Source organism: Paramormyrops kingsleyae, chromosome 6, assembly GCF_048594095.1.
Source record: "Paramormyrops kingsleyae isolate MSU_618 chromosome 6, PKINGS_0.4, whole genome shotgun sequence".
Classification (NCBI taxonomy): domain Eukaryota; kingdom Metazoa; phylum Chordata; class Actinopteri; order Osteoglossiformes; family Mormyridae; genus Paramormyrops; species Paramormyrops kingsleyae.
The window spans coordinates 17,703,917-17,725,275 of record NC_132802.1 but is presented as its reverse complement, the minus strand read 5'-3'; the positions used below and the strand labels follow the sequence as shown (position 1 = coordinate 17,725,275).

The 21,359-nt window shown below is 40.5% G+C and overlaps 1 protein-coding gene across 3 annotated transcripts in view; it reads right to left on the bottom strand.

Annotated features, from left to right (window-relative positions):
• Positions 1 to 14,677, bottom strand: part of chl1a (cell adhesion molecule L1-like a) — a 55,025-nt gene extending 40,348 nt beyond the window's left edge. Inside the window, exon 1 of one of the 3 annotated variants that reach the window (XM_023833161.2) lies at positions 14,523 to 14,677. The gene's annotated coding sequence lies outside the window, so the exon portion shown is untranslated. Of the gene's footprint in view, positions 1 to 14,073; positions 14,177 to 14,522 lie in introns of those variants that run through there. The other 2 variants (XM_072713780.1, XM_072713781.1) reach the window with 2 other exon arrangements.
• Positions 14,678 to 21,359: the final 6,682 nt, after the last annotated feature.

Genomic DNA, 21,359 nt, shown 5'->3' with positions numbered 1-21,359 from the left:
TTTATTATTCACTGGCTTTAGCTCACTGTGATCAGTCCAGGTTTCACTTTCTTTTATAGTGTCATTGTTTACTGGCTGTTTTTTATTGGTTTATTTTATTTTATTTTTATATTGATTTTATGTTATTTAATTTCTGTTCAGCACTTTGGGATCAACTCCTGTTGTTTAAATAGTGCTTTATAAATAAATCTGATTTGATATGGTTTGAATACATCGAAACGCGTGCACCTCACAGGTCAGATTTCATATTTTCTCTAACAGCATGTCAGACAGCTTCCTCAAAGGCTTGTGCCTAAAAAGAAAGAAAGAATCACAAAAACCTTTACAGGGTTTCGCAAGCATGCGGACGTTCAGCACGCAAAAAATCAGCAAAGCGTAACCCAGACAGAGGGGGGTCCTTTCTATGCACTGAAATCCACGTAGAGCTCCACTCAACTACAGCAAATTCGCAACTTTAAAAGTAAAAAAAAAATTCTGATTCTTCCTTCAGGGTATCACATTAAGAAGCAGGTGATTAATAGAAAGCTTTTCAAGCTACATAGAAATTCTCGATTATCATTATGCCCCCAAGGGGAAAATTAAGATTGACATGTTATTCTGAGAAATCGTGAGACAGAAATTGTTTAGAAGTGTAATTCCTTTAAGGGATCTCAGTGTGACCTGTTCTTTTTGGACATAGTCCAGTTTCTTCTTGTCAAGTCCTAAAATGACACAGCAATGCAGTTGCTAATCAAGATTGACATAAACATTCTTAAATATAAAGTTGTTGTTACAAAAAACACAATGTGATGTTAACTTTAGCACAATGAATGCAAAGCGTAATTTCTACTTGAATAACATTTGCAATCGCCCGACCAATGAAAAACATGAAATAAATTAGACAAATGTTTGGGCTTTGAAGTGCTGATCCAGGGGGCTCCACCTACCCAAATACCTATTGTTGTCTCTTGTCCTGGGAATCTATGTAGGATTGTTTACCAGCAACGTGTTCTAGGCAACAGGGCTGTCTAAACATGATGAAAACTGAGCAGGGAAATTCTCACCATTATGCCACAACATGCAATTACACATAAATCACTTACCATAAATGTCAAGATGCCGAAATCTGCTGAAATGAGTTTGGCAATATGTGCAGCACCCTGTGAACACAACACCTCCCCTTTAAGGTGTATCTGCTTAGGTAGGACAGCCAGTGGAAAGGGCAACTGAGAGGAAAACAGCTGCCATTAAACATGGCAAATCGTTCACACACCAGTTTCCTTGAAGATGTGGATTTGATGGGAAAAATCATTGTCTGCTTTACAAAATCAGGAATTCTGTCCACCATCATCACCATGCCTGCTATACCTTTCTGTGTTTGGGTTCCTGGTCCGTAAAAGCAGGGGTGGGGAACCTGACCCATGGAGAGGCTTTCTGAGATGACCTCTCAACCTGCCAATAATAAAGCAGAGGTTCTCAGCTCCAGTCCCGAGGACCCACTGTTATTGGCTGATTGAGAGGTCATCCCGAAAACCTGCACCCACACCGGCCCTCCATGGAACAGGCTACTCACCCCTGTTACAAAGTATAAATTTATAATGATCTCCTTAAGCTACAAGTGAAGCAGCTCGATCCTGAGAACAGAAAAGCACAGTTTTGCTTCTCAGTCTGCATTCATTTGAAGAAATATTGGGCTTCATTACCCATTCAAGCAGTTACTCACTCATCACAAGCAGGTTATTCATTTCTGGCTGATCTATATCATTGATTGTTTGTTTGTTCAGGGGAGACAGGGACAGGGTGGGAAATGGGGGAGAAGGAAACCAGAGAACATCCTTACTCAATGTTTTCTTTTCTGTTTTCATTTGAATGAGAAAATTGCCCCTGGAACGTGCCCAGGCAGCAGAGCGCTCAAAAGGCCAAATATGAGAATAGACAGGAAGCACTGTGCTGAGGTGGGGCTCTCAGTAAGCATGTCCCAGTTCAGTGAGAGAATGATTTCCCCAGCGAAAAAAGGCAGGCTTATCAGAGTGTCCTTCCCATACAGAGCATGCCCTTCCGAGCAGGGAGCGCTGGCTCCCTGGGTCTCTGGTCTAATCAGCTTGCTGCCCACGTTCTTTTGCCGGATATGAAAGCTATGTGGGTGACGGTCCAGAACTTGTTGTTACCTAATGTGATATAATATTAAAAATACAGTAAAATCAATAGTATAATATTAGGAATGAGTGGTGTTCTGTTCTTTTGATGAGCAGCTAGGAGGGCTCTGTAGACACAGAGCTGGAAATCTAGAACATGGTGATGGAAGATGGAGAGAGGTATGATGGACCAGAAGTACAAAACAAGAGAAGTTTTTTAAAAAAAGTTAAAAAAAAGAAGTTTGGACACATCAAGCTGTCTGCAAAGGAGAGTAGAGTTGCATCATATGACCGGGCCAGCTGACCTTAACCCCTGTAGAAATGGTTTTGTAAGGGTTTGACCGGAGAGTGAAGGAAATGCGGCCAATGAGAGCTCAGCATATATGTGGGACCTCCTTCAGGCCAGCTGGAAAGGCTTCCAAAGAGGCCACCTCATGAATCAGGTGTTAAGAAGAAACTAGGGTCAGACAGTCCCTGATGCAATTGGGTTAAGGGCCTTGCTGCATACGAGCTACTGAGAAAAGCCTTTGTGTAATGTTTTGTCTTTTTAATTTTTTTCTTTTTCTTAAATGTTTTTGTGTTTTCTTAAAAGCGCTCTCTTTTGCACAAAGGCGATTCCAGGCTAATTCATCTAGATGAATGAAATAAACGGTTGCGGATGAGCTTGTGGGACTTAACACTGATTTCCAACGCCAAGGATAAAATGCATTCGCAAAGGTCACTCGTGCTCTTTCTGGTGTTAAATCGTATCTCTCACATGCCCTTAAAAAGTGTTCAGCCACTTATGAGCCTTCCAGCAGTGACACGGTGATAGAGACCAGGCATTCTCTGACATACAGGGGGGAACCATCAGGCTGACAAGAGGCCAGAACAGGACTATGAAAACCGTCCCTGTCTCAGATCGCATTTCTCCAAGATCCCTGCTCTGAATAATTGTTCTTCTTTCCTTTTTATATTCAAATCCAGCTGAACTGGATTGGGACTTTAGAAACCAGACTTTAGAAAGGAAGGATTCAGGGTAATGGGAGTCTAATGGTCACATTTTAGCATAGTGGTTCTGAAGCTGTACTCTTTTGTTATTATTTTACAAAATACAACCAAACGTTACTTTGCCACTCTTTTCTGTTCTTACATGTGCATGATGAAATTCTCAGTGTCAGTTATCTATAAATTATATATAAAAAAATTAAAATAACCTACAACATAAAAATCAATAAAGCCATGTGGAAGATCCTCCAACTACTCTTCTAATGCAGCATCACAGAGTGGCACGGAGCCATCACAGGGCACAGGGCATATGGCAGGGGCACAGCCTGAATGTGATGCCAGTCCATCACAGGGCACAGGGCAGAGGGCAGGGGCACAGCCTGAATGTGATGCCAGTCCATCACAGGGCACAGGGCAGAGGGCAGGGGCACAGCCTGAATGTGATGCCAGTCCATCACAGGGCACAGGGCAGAGGGCGGGGGCACAGCCTGAATGTGATGCCAGTCCATCACAGGGCAGAGGGCGGGGGCACAGCCTGAATGTGATGCCAGTCCATCACAGGGCACAGGGCAGAGGGCGGGGGCACAGCCTGAATGTGATGCCAGTCCATCACAGGGCACAGGGCAGAGGGTGGGGGCACAGCCTGAATGTGATGCCAGTCCATCACAGGGCACAGGGCAGAGGGTGGGGGCACAGCCTGAATGTGATGCCAGTCCATCACAGGGCACAGGGCAGAGGGTGGGGGCACACCATCTGTAATGGGGTCAATGACGTGACTCTAATTTCTGTGTGCCCATATGGTTTAGTTCAATTTAAAAACTTTAAAATTTGAGAATAAACTTGCAAATTACTTGCATACATTCTTTTTTTGCTGACATAGTCTAAATTTTCTGGTTTTAATCAGCTTTAGAGAATGTTTGAGGGATGATGGCAAAAATGTAAATGACCCAAAAAAACTTCATATCTAATACTTAAACTTGGTTAAAAAAAAAGGTAAAATTCTCAGCAAAACACTAGTTTGATACCTACTAATCTGCCATAATCCTACATTAGAACTATTTAATAGAAGATAAAAGTAACAGAAGAGCATTGCACTGAATATTATAATTAATCTGGGGAGTCACGTTACCACCATTCAAGGGGCCCCTCTGCACATATATACAGCCAGGGGAAAAAAAATTAACAGACCACAGTACAATTTTTTGTTACATTCATTTTTCAATTTATGGGTCGGTGAGAAATATATATGTATATACTTTGCAAGCTGCAGCCTGGTTCTTCTCTGTTTCTCATTAATGAAGGGCTTCTTCCTTGCTTTATGGGACTTCAGTCCTGCTTCTAGTAGTGCACTTAATGCTTCCCATTCCTCTTGAAGGTCACTTGAGGTCATCCTCCGATTCATGAGAAACTGTTGGATAAGTTAACAGTCTCTGGCATTAGAAAGTCGCTTCCACTCTTTATCTGGCCGGTTCCCAGTGTCTCCTGCTTCACTTTATTCTTCTGTACTGCTGTCTTAGAAATGTTGAACCTGGAAGCAACCTGCTGTTCAGCATAGCCTTCAGTCAGCAGAACCATGATTAAACCAGGATTTAAAAATGCAGATACGTTTTTAAAATATGGAATAGTATCTCAATTTTTTGTATGGCTGAATATGTAATTTTATAATGCAGCAGAATGAAAGGGCCTAAAACTACAATAATACAGAGGTCACTTTCAAGCAAGGAAAAAGTGACTTATCACAAAGCACGGATGAACACACACACACAGACAGAGTCGTGTAATCATATCTTTTTGGGGACCGCTCATTCATTTCTATGAGAAAAATGCTAATGCTAACTATGACAGCCTTAACCCCTACCCAGCCCTAACCATAACCATAAGCAGGGGCGCTGTAAAGGGGGGGTAAACGATGACGATTCTCGGGGCCCATGACTGAGAGGGGGCCCAGAGAAAAAAGTCTCAGCTGTGTTGGGGGCCCTGTCAAGATTCTTTTCATGGGGCCCAAAATCCTTAGCAGCGCCCCTGACCATAAGTGACCAAACAAAATACAAGAGTTCTTGCATTTTTTGTTTTTTCATTGCAGTCACGGATATTTATAAAATTAAATTTCCCTTATGGGGACATTTGGTCTCCATAAGGTAAGGTATACCTGGACCACACACACACACATACACACATATTCTGGTGTGATCCATCTGCAACACATTTCTGCAACCTACCAGAAAACCTCTTCTCAACACCTACTGATTGTCAGCAAGTTCATTCTGGACAGATATGAAAGTAAGTCCTTCGTAGGACAGGTCATCCAGGTGAAGGTGAAGAAGTGGGAAGTGTGATGCATGCAACAGCTGGGTGGGAAGAATGTTTTCACCTCCCATCATGCACCTGACCTCCTGTTCTATTCTACTATGAGCCCGATGTTCTGCACATAATCTCTAAGCCAGACCCTTTGATCTGGCGTCATTCAAAATTCATGACGGATGACTGGAAACAATCGCAAGCACGCACAGTCTGAAAAGTCTATTCTGTCATACTGGCACGCTTTTCTAGACAGGAAAAGGACTTCCCAGGAAACATGTCAAAACACACACGCGACCTTAAACACACATGCTTGTCCCTCTTGCTCCACACAAACACACACACACACACACAACTTTAGAAGATGTGTTTTTGCCATGATTTGCTGTTGCTAGATATTTTTTTCTGAACTGAATTTAAACAAAAGACATGAATTCACAATTCTTGCTGTTAGATGTTTTTCTTGTCAGATGACCTTGTTGACTGTCATGCTTGATTTTCAGTGTCACTTTCATCAACAAACAATGGCCTTTGACTGTAAAAGCAACATGGTCAGGTGGTGTAACTGGTTTGTTTCAACTGGGCTAACCAGTATGTTTCATGAAATATGATTTTTTTTTTAACTATTATTAGATAATTTAGAAAACTAAATTAATTAATAAATTAATACATTAATACATAAATTAATAAATTAATACAAAGGTAATTTAGAAAACTGGTGTTTTCAGAGTATGTCCTGCTCAATATTGCAATTTTTTTTATATACTTTTAAAGATAATCCTAATAAAATCTGTTTAGATGATGATTGTATGTTATTGATCCCTGTGGGGAAATTCCCTTTTTCCTCACCCTCCTCTGGCTCCCTGGAGGTTAGAGCAAGCTTGGCAGTGAAGGGCAGCCACGCACTGCAGCACCCAGGGACCTGGGAATTAAGGGCTTCGCACTGCGTCTGGGCTCAAACCAGCGACGTCCTGATCACAAACTCAGAGGCTCAGCCCACTGGGCCACACACTGCCCCCATGTGATACTGTCACAGGACATTGTAATTTAACTAATTACTTTAATGCGTACACTTACCCACACTCTAGGTTGATAAAATATTTAATATTTTTCTCTTTTTTTAGTTACACCATTTCCAATTTCAGGCACATGTAACCTTTTGTAAAAAAAAACAAAATGATGCAAATGTCAGTTCAAATTACATTAAGCCAGCATGAATACGAAATGTACATTTTAACAAATCTGATACATGCCTTTAAAACAAGCTTTTAAAGGATTTTTGCATTGCTCATCTCGCCAACCCTTATTTGTCACTGGCATAAGAAGACAATCTCTACCCTCTGCACTGGGATCGTAACCAAAGCAAGTTCCGGTCAAAACAGCTTAAGACCTTTAAAAAGCAACAGTGTCAGAAGAAATGACAGCAAAAAACATAAAGGCATGATGTTGTCCAGTGCAACTCTGGACAGAGCTGCTTATACAAGCATTGCAATAATAAATCAGGAATTCATAAAAGTACCTAGATGAACATACTTGTCTAGAGTCAAGTGAGGTGCATTGTAGGCTGACATAACTGTAGATGTCTATTTTGACTTTGACTTGTTCATTGATCCTAATATCCATTTAGACATCATAAAATAATCTTTCCAGTGATAGGTAAACATTAAACATTGGCCCGATATGCAACTCAATTCTTGTTATTGAGTAATCTGGGTAATCTACAATGCATTAGACAAGCTTCAGTAGAGCTGCATACAGTCAATAATTAACTTATTTTCCCAAAGCTGTAATTAGCCCTACATAATTACTGAAATAATTCAAAGGCTAAAGCAATTAACTTTGACTTCATGAGTAAGTCATATGCAAGAACATCAGCCTTACATACATTAAATCACTGTGAATATTTCACTGTAAAAAGTGTCTTTACATTTAAATGGAAGTTCCCAGACACAGACTCCTATCCTAATCATAATTCAGCAGTTTAGAACAGGGGTGTTGCTAAACCCAAATTAGGGGGTGCACATGCCCTGGTAAATGCTATTCTATCCCCCAAAATCACAGAAAACAAGTAAGTAGAATAAGTAAGCCTTTTTTTTCCATTTTAATCTTGGCTGCTGGGTACACAAGCATTAGGAATAGCCAACCCCAGCCACTACATTTCCCATAAGGCCCCTCTATCCCATTATAAAAGAAGACATAGGCAGTAAAACGTTTTTTTAAACACATGTAGGCCAAAACCACAAGACGACTTACACATTGTACAAAAAGGCATTATATTCACGCTAACAAGCCTAAATCTTCAGCGATTAAACATTCCTGTTTCATTTCTGTTATGTTCTATGTCTGGAATTTTAAATAGCACTAGTTAGAGTTAAAGATATTATAAGTGGATTGATTTACTGCTGTGATTCACCTGGCTGGCATTATGTGGGCAGTTACAAAAAGCTGATCAACACCTTTCAGACTAATCATATTTGAAAAGGGTGTCATCATCGTAAAGAGATGGGGGCACCGATTACACTGGCTACAAGCATTTTGGATGCAGTTTTGGTCAATGATGCTGTCAATAGTAAACAGAGCAAACACAGTGAGAGAGGATTACCTATATTTCAATTTTTCATTGTTGTAATCCATGACAGTGAGACTTTAGTTAGGCAAATGAGGTGCTGCTTCTCCTGTAATATATACCCATAATACATGCACATAACAATAGATATAAAAATTGTGTTATGCATGTAGTGCACATACATTATGACTAGTGAAATAAGTACTTGGACTGTGCCCCCTTAATTTTGTGTGCCCCAACAACCTAAGAAACCCCCAGCTTCAGCATGGCATAAAACTGTATGTGGCACAACATCTGTGACTAAGAGCTCTGAATGTTAAAGCCTGCAATGGCAGAGGTGCACATACATTCTCCGAGCTCAGAAAGGTAGGACTGTGTGAGTGACCTTTCTTTAAAGACCACACCCTTCCACGGAGTGAAGGCAAAGAGACGCGAACACACATACTTCTCAAGCTCAGTGCTCAGAATCACTTGCCCTGTCTTGTTTTGGAGGAGATAGATGGCATTTGGGAGACCTTCAAGAACCAGTGCTTGCCTACCACAATGAGAATAATATCCTAATACAATAACATTATACAATTACATATAGTTAAAATATAAAATGGAAGTCTTTATAAGAACTCTATATTCCTCATATATGATGGGATGCAGATTGTGGTACTGTGACTGAGGCTTCAGAAACTTACGAAGGCAGAAATATGTGTGGAGCGCCGGAGGAATTTTTGACTTAACTCATCTACAGTGCCCAGAGGCAGCATACTCAGGTGGACGCGATCCAGTCGACCTGCTATTGCTTGCCCTGAAAACAACATGCCTGTTGATATTGACTCAGCAGTCACCAGAAGAAGCTTCTCTATGCTTTACTCAGTGGCCAGTTAATTAGGAGAACCTGCTTGTCAGCACTGTTGGCTCTTCCAAACAACAAATCATGTGGCTGCGATCAAATATACAGAGTACACTGTCGGGGTTGAGAGACTCAGTTTCTGCGTAGCTAAGTATTATGGCTAAGGTCTGTGATCTGATCGAATGATGTTTAATGTTCGGTCATACGGGGTGGTTTTCAGTACAGTGTCTGGAGTTTACTGAGGATCCTTAAATAAACATCAGTCAGCAGCATCCAGTTATGTGGGCAGAAGCACCTTGTTAGTGAAAGAGTTCAGAGGAGGATGGGCAGGCTTGTTAAAGCTCACAGGAAGGCCACAAGGGCAAAAGAGCAGCTTAGGACTAAGTGTCGTGCCAAGGCTTTCTGAACACACAATTCAACTACCCCTGAGGAGCTTCTGAAGGCAAAATGAGTCCAATCTAGTACTAGTTATATGGACCTAATAAAGTGGCCACAGTGTATATATGCACTGCATATGTGAGCACACCTACAGTAGATCATCCGTATATGCAAGATAAGGGATGCTAGCTTATATCACAAGTTGCACTCAAATGTTTAACAAACATGACAGAGTTCAGATCCAGATATATTGTGTGAAGTACAAATCTGCATTTTGGGTAGCTCACTTTGTCAATTTGCAAGCAAATTTAAAGCAGAAATTTAATACCCTTTTCTGTTCAATTTTCACTGGACCACTTGTGCTTTTCTAGTGAAAAGGTTTGTGCAACTATTTTCTGACACTCCTTGAATACCTGTCGCCGTAATATCCTCTGTGAGATTACGTTACGTGAAAAAAAATATATAAATGTTCGTTATATGTTTATTTTGGTTGGTTGAGTGTGAACAAATATTTCAAAATATTTGCAACTTATCTAAGCCTTGCAGCAATTGTTCAGTATGTCCCTGACAGCCAGACAATCAACTGTGACCTCTAAACACCTTTTGCATTAACTCCAGTTGATATCACACAAATATGCATTCCATCTATCCATCAACCTACCCATCCCTCTCCAGCAGACCACCTACTGAGTAAAGGATGCAGTGATGCACACAGGTCATCTCGCTATATGTTCCACCTCACTCTTCAGATAATTTTAAATGGTAAAGATATTGCGTATTGCTGCATGGCTGCAGGGCCACCTCAGGCTAATGTTTGCATATTATACGGATAATGAAAGGTGGGATTGTGTGAACAAGCCTGAGAACCAGAACCAGAGAAAGAAGTAGGGCATATTTCAACATCTCCGAGAGGCTGCAAATGCAAAGATAGAGTGGCACACTGCCCTGATGATTCAGACAGCTTGGCAGCTCTGTGCAGATTCATACAGCAGAACTGGGAGCAGCAGACCCCCCCCGTTCCGAGCTCTCGGTTCACGATAAAGGAGGTGTGACCTCATTCTCAGTAAATTGTTGGAGGGCAAGCAACGGATCGTGTCCTGACGATCCGATAGCCTGGGTGCCAGGAACATACAAACACATAGCAAAAGTATTATTACAAATATCGGGGAACATATATCAGTGGCCTCCCGGAATGTCTACCCTACGTCTACCCAACATTTTTTTCACAAATTACCCTATGCGTGCACAATGAAGACTTTATTCATGTGAATTGACATTGCCTCTGAATCATAGCTGAGTATAAACTTTATTTATAATTTCATTTGGGCTGGGATTTTATTCGTTGTTATTAGTGTTACTGCAGTGTGTCTCACACATGCAACCATTCGCACAAAAGGCATGAGTTGTTCTCAAAGGTGAGACTTGCTTTGGTACAGAGTGGATGAGAGGAGAGAATAAGGACTATTTGCAAAGTAGAGTGGAGACATGTTTAATAAAACTATTAAGGAGGAAGGAGGGTGGGCAGCCAGATTGAGCCTGAGCTTAAACTGAAGTTCAGATAGTTCAGATGCCCCTGACACTAAGGTTAATCTTGAATTTTTGCGTACGTTCATTTCATTGTGTTCACGCCACATCTGTTCACAATTTGTCTACCACTCTAGCGGTATAGTATGAAAAACATGACACATATGTAATGCTAGTGTTGTATGTTGGTGGCATTTTCTTCTTCTGTTACGATACTTTGTGCCGGTTCGCTTGGTAGTGAAATCACCGATAGCCTATCACTACTCCAGTATGCAAAGAAAGCTGGTTAGCCTGATGTCATAAAGAAGGAATAGTCCATTATGGCTCGGATTGGGGGGGGACAACTTTGTCTATCCTGAAAAACTGGCGTTAAACATGTAAATAACAGACATGTTGCTATAATTTAAATGATCATATTATCTGATATCCATGAATGTAACTTCTGGTAAATCTGTCTTCACGGGGCCCCTAGTTTTTGGGGACCCTATATGTCAGCCCATCCTTGCCTTATGGTATGTCCCTGTGTGCAGGGAAAAAAGACACACAAGTAAACAAAAAGTGTGTTGGGTCAAAAAAGGGGAACAATTAGTCAAGGAGTCTGCGTCCATTTACTGGGGATGGGAGATACAGATTTAAATACACTGAAGTGCAGGCAGCCCGGACTTTGCACATCTCTTGCTTGCTTTAGTTTTTCAAAATGTGTCACTGAATGACAATTAAAAAAAGCATGATGTCTAGTAGAGCCATTGATTTTAGCCTTGGGATAAAGTCTATAAATATCTGGGACTCTACTGGTGGGATGTGACACCCTTCATTCACAAGAAACTCCATCACTTGGTGTTTTGTTAATGCTGATAGCAAAGACATCCCAAATACCATTCAGAATCAACCATAAGTGTTTAACACAGTTGAATACTGGTGACCAGGGCTACCATAACATATGGCTTAAATTTTTTATGCTCATAAAACTCTTAATTTACTACCCATGCTTTGTGAGAGGAGTGACAGCCATCCCGAAATGTCTTACATACAGCAGAGTAAAATGCTCTGTCATGGGATGAATGTGATCACGCCATATACCGCTCCCTCTGGGGGGGACAGTCGAACATAACCAGAGCCATTAAGATGCACCCCATACCATGTAAAACCCCCAGAACCAGACAATACCTGCACTTTCATCTGTTTGCTACACACTTTCATCCCAGTTTTTTTTCCCATTGCTTAGTAGGCCATTGCTAAGGGAATTGTTTGATATAGTAAGAAGTTTACAGGCTGTCTTGATCATATCTTCTTGCAAAGTTTGTCTACTTTGCCTCAAACCAATACATGGACATTGTGGACAAAACAACTTGTTTCATCTATGGTTGTTTCAGATTCACGACACAATTCATGCCTTTCTCTGTTTCTCACCCACACTTGGTGCCACGATCACTTTAGCCATGGCTCTTCCTGAAACATCAACACACTGAGCTGTCTTCATCACTGCCGTTCCTCTCAAACACACACCTTCAGTCACCCCTCTCTGAGAGAAATGCTAAGTATGGTACTTGGTCTGCTATGTAGCAGCAAGGAAATTCATTTGTTTTGTTTAACTAATTTACACCATAACTTTCACATAGCTAAGACCATGTTTTATGAGATAAGACCTGCTGTTTTATGAATCATGGCTTCAGGGCTTACATAAAGAGCATGTGTGGTATGCACATAACTTTTGAGGGTTCTCCTACTGTATGTGTTTAAACTTTATTTATCTTCTCTTCCATAATTATGCAGTTTCCTGTACACCACACTCAAGAGCTCTGCATCAATGCAATTTAGCCCGACGTCTAACAAACTAGTTTTGATCAACAGCTCAATCAAGGCTAAGTAATAAATCATTGAGTTTATCCTATCCAGCATGAACGCTGTACTGACTATAAATATGCAGATCTTACAGATACATCTGAAAATGTGTCTACTGAATGCCATATCAAGTGTTTACATTAAGCAGCTATTGGTGAAGCACATCAGCTGAATAAATGAACATGTGTGATTGTGAATAATTTCCATTTGCAAATTCACTACACCCTAGAGCAGTGTTTCTCACCCAAGTCCTCGGGGAACCCGGACAGTCCATGTTTTTGCTTCCTCTCAGTTCCCAGCAAACCTGTTCCAGGTATTGGGTGTTCCTGATTGGCTGGGAGCTGGGAGGGAGCAAAAACGTGGACTGTCCGGGGTTCCCCAAGGACTGGATTGGGAAACACTGCCCTAGAGTCACTGTGCTCTTCCCCATTCACTGGACATCTTGCTAGCTTGGTTAAGATAACTGCTGTACCTACTTGTTCCATTCATGGCTATGGGGGGTCTGGAGTCTATTCCAAAAGCTACAGGGGGAAGGCAGGGAACAACCCAGGATGGGGCACTAACCTATTATAAGGCAGACTCACCATTCACACCTACCGGCAAGTCTGTGACTCCACCTCAGCATGTTTTTTGGACTGGGTGGGGAAGTCAGAGTAGCACAAGGAAACCCCATGATGGCACAAGGAGAACAGGCAAACTCCATTATACACACATCCATGGTGGAGACTCAAACCCTGGTCCCAGAGGTGTGAGGCAACAGTGCTATCCACTGTGCTGTGGCACCAGCCCATTGGTTCATTACCATCAACCATTATACACTAATCAACAACCTTGCATGTCCTATACTTACACATGTTCATATGTTGTAAAGTTACATATGTACAAGTAATAAAAAAACTTCTTCGCAGGATTTAAAGTAAAACAAAATACGCAATTTGCCTGCCTTTCTCCTCTTTACAATCCTACTGCCTAGGGTTTTCTCTGATATCTCTGCTCTCTGCCAGTATTCCTAATGATTTAGAGAACTCTGCTTAATGTTAACCGATGATATGTTAACCGATGATAGTTATACAACCATAATCGTAAATTCCCCTTAACGTGCATCCTGACTTTTCCATTAGATATCATCGTGACGCGCCACAGCCTTTCCTGCGCTTTCCTTTGCCAGCGTACTTATCTATCATTAGTTTCTTAGATAGCCTATTAGTTTCTTTGGTGTGCAGGTTGGTTTCGGTTAAAGGGGGAAATGCACACATATTATCAAGCATGAATTGAGTTTGTGGTTCAAGATCCTGCTATTTCAAAAAACAGCCGCAGTTTCATTAATTAACCCACATTTCATAAACAAATCAATGAATGACGAAACAAACAACAACAGACGAACAAGAACTCAAAACTTTTCTTTACAAATCACTGGAATGCGTGTAGACTTTCAGTACAAATTTAGTGATCATACCTTCAATATAATTATCACAACCATAGCTGTATATATATAACATAAACTACGCTTCATCTCTTACCTTCAACAAAACGCCTGTTTTGTTTCGGCGAGGAATATTTTGGTACTGTTCGCATTTGAATATCTACTTTATTCGTCGTAGTAGTTAACTTTGATTTATCGTCCTAAATTGCAATTACAAAATAAATGTTAAACTGGCTTAAAATAACCGCAAATTAAATGCCACATTGGTCCATCTAGAGAACTACGTTCTACAGACATCAGCCAATAAGAATGCAAATCCCTGATATAACTGATGTCCGGTTTAATGTACAGTTCCATACGACTAAACCAGAAAAATGAAATACATTTCACTCTTTCAAAGTTAAACAAACTGGAAAAAAACTGAAAAAAGTTAAACTAAAAAGCAAAATCACCGACAGTTAAGATTAATATTTTTCCTGTAAACTGGATGCAGCAAGATGAATAAATGCATAGCCTATATGAAAAGTTTAGCACACAGTTACTTACGGGATTGATAAATTCCCCAACTGCCCCCAGATCACGCCTGACGCTCCTGCTTCGCTGCACTTCGCCTTACAGCGGCGCGTCTTTTAAGGGGAGGGAAAATGCACCGTGAAGCCTTTCACTTCAAACGCCACAGGCCATTCAGGGAATTAAGGAGAACAAAGCGGAGGAAGATGTTTCCTGACGCAGTGAATAAATACCCCTTTGGTGAAACACCCAAGCAGAGTCCCGAGGCAGTCTAGGTCCTCAGTGATTCCATTGGGTGTACAGTATATGTTTACTGGTCAGTGGGCAAGCAGAATGAATTGTACTGTATATGTACAATATTGTGAATGTATGTATGTGACAAATTTGGTCCATTACAGATTTCAGTAAGACTTTATTTGGGTAGTCTGCCTACAGAGGGAGTATCTGTTACATTTCAACAATTTATTAGTTGAGATTCAACAATTAATACTGTATAACATTGTTTGAGTGAGTCAAATTCGATTAAATCATTCTAAAAATATGTAAGTATGTTCATGAATCGTTACATATACTATATATACTGTGTATCCTTTTAAGCATTTACAGACAGATATTAACATTATGCATTAAAACAGCTTCACATGCAGTGACCAATGTAATAAATGAGCATAAGCATCAGGACCAGTGGCCTTCCAGTGCTTGTAATCCTCTAGATGCTCCCTGTGACATTGATTTAACACACTATAAAGAGCAGTGAAAGTTGGGACACAGCTGCATTTTTTTTAAAACCACTTTTGAAGTCCTTCACTTTCATTTGAAATAGTAGAGAACATAATGGTACCATCATAGGAAGGTGGTAAAGACCCGCTGATGGACTGGGACACATCCAGGCTGCCCTATGCTTTTTGGGAAGATGCCCAACCACCCCCAAAATCACCAGACGAACCTGTTCAGGATAAACTGTTGGAAGATTGAAGGGTGGGTGCAAATGGTATGACCCATGGAATGAAAAAGATGCAGATCATCCCAAAAATGATTTCAATGGATTTAAAGATATTTTTAATGAAAAAAATCCCATGACCCCTGTTAATGGAAAAACCTATAGCCTATAGAGTGTCATTACAAACCTGCACTGCAAGGTGTAACTTTTAATTTATACCAGATTAAATACAGTGGAATTTGCAAGGAAATGATGAGGCCATGATCAACGACATGAAGTGTTACGGAACGACAAGAAGTTTCTATTTAGTCATTATCAGGCTAAAGCGTGGAGGTGGTTACTTCTGGAACAGGCTCAATGGCCTTTATTGTTTATTGAATATAACTGCAGTAAGATGAATTTGGAGATAAACACATCTTGTTGATGATTCTAAGAAATTAATACCCCCCGATTGAATGGGGTGGCACTACACAATGAGGCAAAAATAGTGCACAATGACCACAAGGGAAATTTATATATGACCAATATGGGCTTCAGGATGACTGTGATATTGCACTGAATAGGTAGTTATACAAAAGAGATGGATGGAAACTGTCCCAGGGCTCCAAAATGTCATTATCAAGTGAAATCAAGAGCAGGGATATTGGGATTGTGGGATATTGCTGGAGAAAAAACAGCTGTCGATGACATCAGAGAATTTGTTAAGATTCTTTTTATAATGAAACACTACACACTTGTGGATGAAGCCTAACTTTTTGATGCAATTTAATGCCTTGTCCACACGTACACGGGTATTTTTTAAAACATACCTTTTTAATCTTGGGCTTTTGTCCACACGTAAACGGCATCTTAGGTCACTGAAAACGGAGCTTTTGCAAAACTCCACCCAGGGTGAAGATTTTAAGAAACTCCGTTTTCAGCGTCGACATGTAGACAGGGAAAACAGAGTTTTTGGCTCAAAACGTCAGATTGTGCATCGTTGTCCACTTTGTTTAACGTCAGAGCGTGCGCTGATGGCTGTATACATTAGGCGAGTTTGAGCAATGGCAGACTTCGCTGAAATAGTGCTTGAGCTAACCTTGCTAACAGGACTTCTTACATGTGTACAGATAAATGTTGAGTCACTCTCGCATTATATTGATCAACACAGGCGTCGGAATGTTCGCCATGGTTTTCAGCTTAACAGGACTGGCAATTAGGCTTCTGATTGGCTAACAGTACGGTTAGAGTTATAATGCCGACTGTTGGTTTGGCATGCTCTTGACAGCGCATTTTAGTGGTTTCATGTGGACAGAAATATTTTAGAAGACAATGTTCGTGTGGACGAGGATTTTTTTTTTAATGGAGGAGGAAAAACACCGTTTTAAAAAATACCCTGGTACGTGTGGACAAGGCATCAATCTTGGCAGAGAACTGCCAAGGTATCTGTAAAGACTAAAAAGGGTGTGGTAATATGTAAGTTGGAATGGTTTTCTCCAACATTCTCCAAAACACATTCCTAGACAAACAATATGTGAATCAATATTGACAAAAAAGATAACAGAGGGTGCACAGGGGTGTGGAATCAGCAGGAATGCAGCTTAAGCTTGTTGTGCTTTGAAATCTATAACAATGACTTTGCCGTGTTTCTAGAACTATCTTATGGTCCGGACTAGAGATGGCACCAATTCCATACCCACTATCGGTATTGGGCCAAAACCAGCAAGAAACGCTGGATTGAATATCAGGGGGTTGGTTGAGTAAGAAACCGGTCAGATTTTCTATCAGAGATAGGTCAAGCCAGAAAAGCTGAGAAAATGTGACATACCGTAAAAGAACAGTGAGGGTCATGTGATGGCTGGTTGTTTAGCGATGCATGTGCGTCGGAGCTGTCATGTGGACTGCGTGGAAAGACAGTAACTGTACTTTATGCTGAAGGAAGAAAAAGGCAAAACTGCAGAGTGTCAGACTGGTGCTGATTTTACTTAAGCCTGAATGCAGTAAAATTCATACAAATTACATGTCTTCAGGCTTGTATTATTTTTAAGAAATTTTTCTGTCCATCTTTGTGAAAGTTGTTACTGAATAAAACAAAGAAGCTGACTTCTGTAAATCCTGTTGGTCGTGGGTTTCCTCCAGTAACGTGGTTTCAGTAACGTGACCATTATATTAGCCTGTTCTTAGCAGACTCAGATAATGCCGCTACACTAAATGCAGATAGTTTGCCAAGTCAATTCAAATATATTGATATAAATATTTAATGCTTCATAGTTGATAAAGCAGGAATATATCGGATTGATACTGGTATTGGCAGATACTCAAAATTTTAATACTAGTATCAGGATCAGGATCAGACCAGAAAAAATGACGTTGTGCCATCTCTAGTCCTGATCTAATTTTGCACCAGGGTCACGCCCATTCATGAACAAACTCCTCAATTTCTATTCAAATCAGGAAATGGAATTGGGGAATTGAATTAGAATTTCAGGACGCTTAATTGAATTCGATGAAATTCTGTGCAGTTCCATGTATTATGGGTTTCTAGCATATATCTCAGATAAGTATTGATATACATTTGCATTCCTGAATATAATAAAATATTTAAAGTACCTTTTAAGTAGTTCATGTAAATAAAATAAAAACTTTAAGTAAAATAATAATAATGAATGACCAGTATAATTGTAAAACTGACACACTTCAAGAAGTCCATGCCATGATGTAATCTACACCTGTACAGGATTACTTGAACAGAAATATTTTGACACTTAAAAATGCAAGCTACTACATGAAGTGGAGAAAGTGTTCACTGCCTTGCTTGCTTCTGTAATACATTCCGGCTCAAATCTTAAAATAATGAGCAAGTGTTATTGATTGATTGATGTCCTTTTATTGATTAAATTCTTTCATTCATATAATTACACTTATTTTTGCACCAAACCATCATTACCTGTTCAATTCTCACATTGCTAAGATTACATCTGTCAGGCATAAATATCTTGTCAACAACGCTGAAACTGTATACTACGGGTGCTAATGAGGTGGGAATGGCTATAGGTATATGGATGCATGTTTGACCAAGTAAGGGAACTAGTTCAGGCAGTGTTTAAGTACTGCGGAACATCAACTTCTAACTGTGGTATGGTAGGTTCAAGGACCTTGTTACCTCATGGGGTATTAGTACCTGTGTGTTTGTGGACAGAGGCAGGATCTTGTTTGTCATTATTTGCTTGATATTGTCTCTTTCTTTACCCGTATACCACCGGTTCAGTGTGCCAGGCAGCTGAATCCACTCAGTATCTTCAAACATAGCCAGCCCCTTTCTCAATCGAAGACGTCGTTGTCCCGACCATTTTGCCCAGTTTCATGATTGCCACACAGCAAAGATCTCCAGCGCATGGAATGACATCACCCGCCGTCACAAATTCATCAGCTGGGCATCGATCTGTTGCTTCCTCAGGAGACTCCGGTGTCTCACAGAGTTCTCTGATTAGCTTGATGTCATTAGCTGTGAACTGAACAGGAGCTTGAAGTTCTGACATACTGTACTGTAACATATGAGGGTAAATGAAGAAATGAGCTCATCATATTCAGCTGGCTGTTCCGACCAGTCACATGTGTATCCTGTATTTAGATGGCCCCTAAGGATTTCCAGCACCTTTTCTGTTCTGTGGTAAAATGACGTGAGCCTCTGAACTTTGCCACCACAAAGTTCAGTGAAACCACTTGTTCCAGTGCATCACAAATAGAGCCCCCTGGGCTGTTTGAGTTGTCAGAGGTCCCCATACTATTTGTCAATCTGGGGCAGTGACAGTAAAAGTTGGCGGCGGTGGGCTGAAGGTGTGGATGGTAAAAGATGTTGACTGAGGGGGGGGCGAGGGTAAAATTTATTGAACAAGGTTAGAGGCTTATTTTTAAGGGAGACTCAAAGATTCAAGCCCAGGTAAGCCGGTGTATTAAAAAAACACCTCCTTGTGGATCACAAGCTGGCCATTGTGAATAAATCTTGGCCTTTTCTCAGGTGGCAAATAATTCAATTCATCACATATACTGACCTACACAAGATCATCCCCCTCACTTCATCATCATTATCATCTGTGCCACTGTCATGAGCATCCTCTGCTGGGAAAAGAGTAAATTCTGTCACCACGTTGTTATCACTCATAATGACAGAGACTTTGTTGCCGATGTTGAAGATGGCAATGGTATTCTCATATTTCTGAAAAATGTTTTCTGCTTTGTGTTTTCCCTTGAGCCTTTCACAAGCTAACATTACTGTGTGAAGTGTGAAATCCAGAATGAAATGACCAGTTATACCCTAAAATGACTGCATATCCTTGCTGGACCACATATCTGCAGTGAGACATATGTACTGAGTTTTCTGCATCTGGAGCCTCAAGTCATCCCTGAATATTTGCTGAGGAATAAGCTTTTGACCCAAGTGCTTGCAGCTTGCCAAGGTAAGTCGGGGTTCGGCTAAGAAGAGAATCTCGCAAAAGTCCTTCTTTTCAATAGTTTTCAGTGTTTAATCATACATTCCACAATGCAATCTGTAAGCTCCAGCTGATGACTTGGTGGCTGGCCACGTATCAGGCTTTGTTGTGTGCATGATACTGCTAAAAAGATGGAACACAACTCAGATGTTCAGGGAAATGATCCAAGTTTGGCAGTCTCATGGAAAATATCAGAGATGCAACATGAAAATAAAAAAATCGACTGACGCCAGTTTCACGGCATTTCTCAAGTGTATCCTATCCCACAATGGTATGAATTACATGCTCCAGTATCATATTCTAGTTCATCTGTAAACAATTCGATTCACTGGTTCAAATGACTAGGTCCAGAAGCAGTACAAAAGTTGCCTTTTAAAGTTGGATGTTGCTTGGTCGGATGCATTGTCAGGTTTACACAATGTTTCCAGACTGCTGCCCTGACGTTATCGGAACCCATTCACCAAAATGATCCTTCACTGAGGCATTTCCAGGCATTTTAGAGCTTTCATCTATTTCCATTTTAATTGGTATGCCAACTCTCTATGTTAATATTCCTGTCCAGGATTCACACTCAAGTCAGGTTGTCAAAACAGCCCAAGGTCATGCAGAAATAGTAATCCAGATGTCGATAACAATCAAATCACATTCAAACTTCCACAACTAAAGCAACAATTTCACAATTTCGACACAACCCCGGTTGGCCTTGTTAAAGGAGAAGACTGTGTGGGCTCCGGCAAATGTACTTTTAATTGAAAACTACAGAATTATTTTGGAAAATAGTTGTGCAGCGTGAACAATGCACAGATTCATATTATCATAAGACTGAGTCTATTCATATGTGGGCTTGAGACTGGACTTGAGTAACATAACTCTGATTTAAATAGCTTAAAAAATCAATGAGGTATTGATTAGCCATATGAGGTGTGCTAGTGCTCTAGTCGAAAAATCCATGGGTATATTGGACGGTTGAGGCTAATCCTGGGGTGACTTTAGGAGAGGTTTTGAAAGACATAATTTCGTAGTTTTACACCACAGATATAATTTAAACATCATTTAAGACTTTTGCACAGTACTGTACTAAATATTACATGTATAGTATTTAGCAGTTGTCTCGAAATTTAGTGGAATTCAGTCCCGTTTACTGTAATTCTAGTTCCAACTCTAAGAGCTGAATTGGAATTTACCATGCATTCTCAATTCAATTTATACATGAGTCCAGCTCTGTTTTATACAGTACTGAAGTTAGATTCTGGTCTGTGTCAGGCTAAGAGAGGACATGTACCAAATGTTTTGGACTTTGGAAGGAAACCCACACAACAGGAGTGACTTGCAAGGTCCATGCACACAGAGGACATGGGATTCAAACCCCCAATTCAGGAGGCATGAGGCAACAGTGCTATACTATACACTGAGTCGCCATGCCAGCTGAAAGGAGAAGATGAGCATCAACGGGTCGTATTTTCA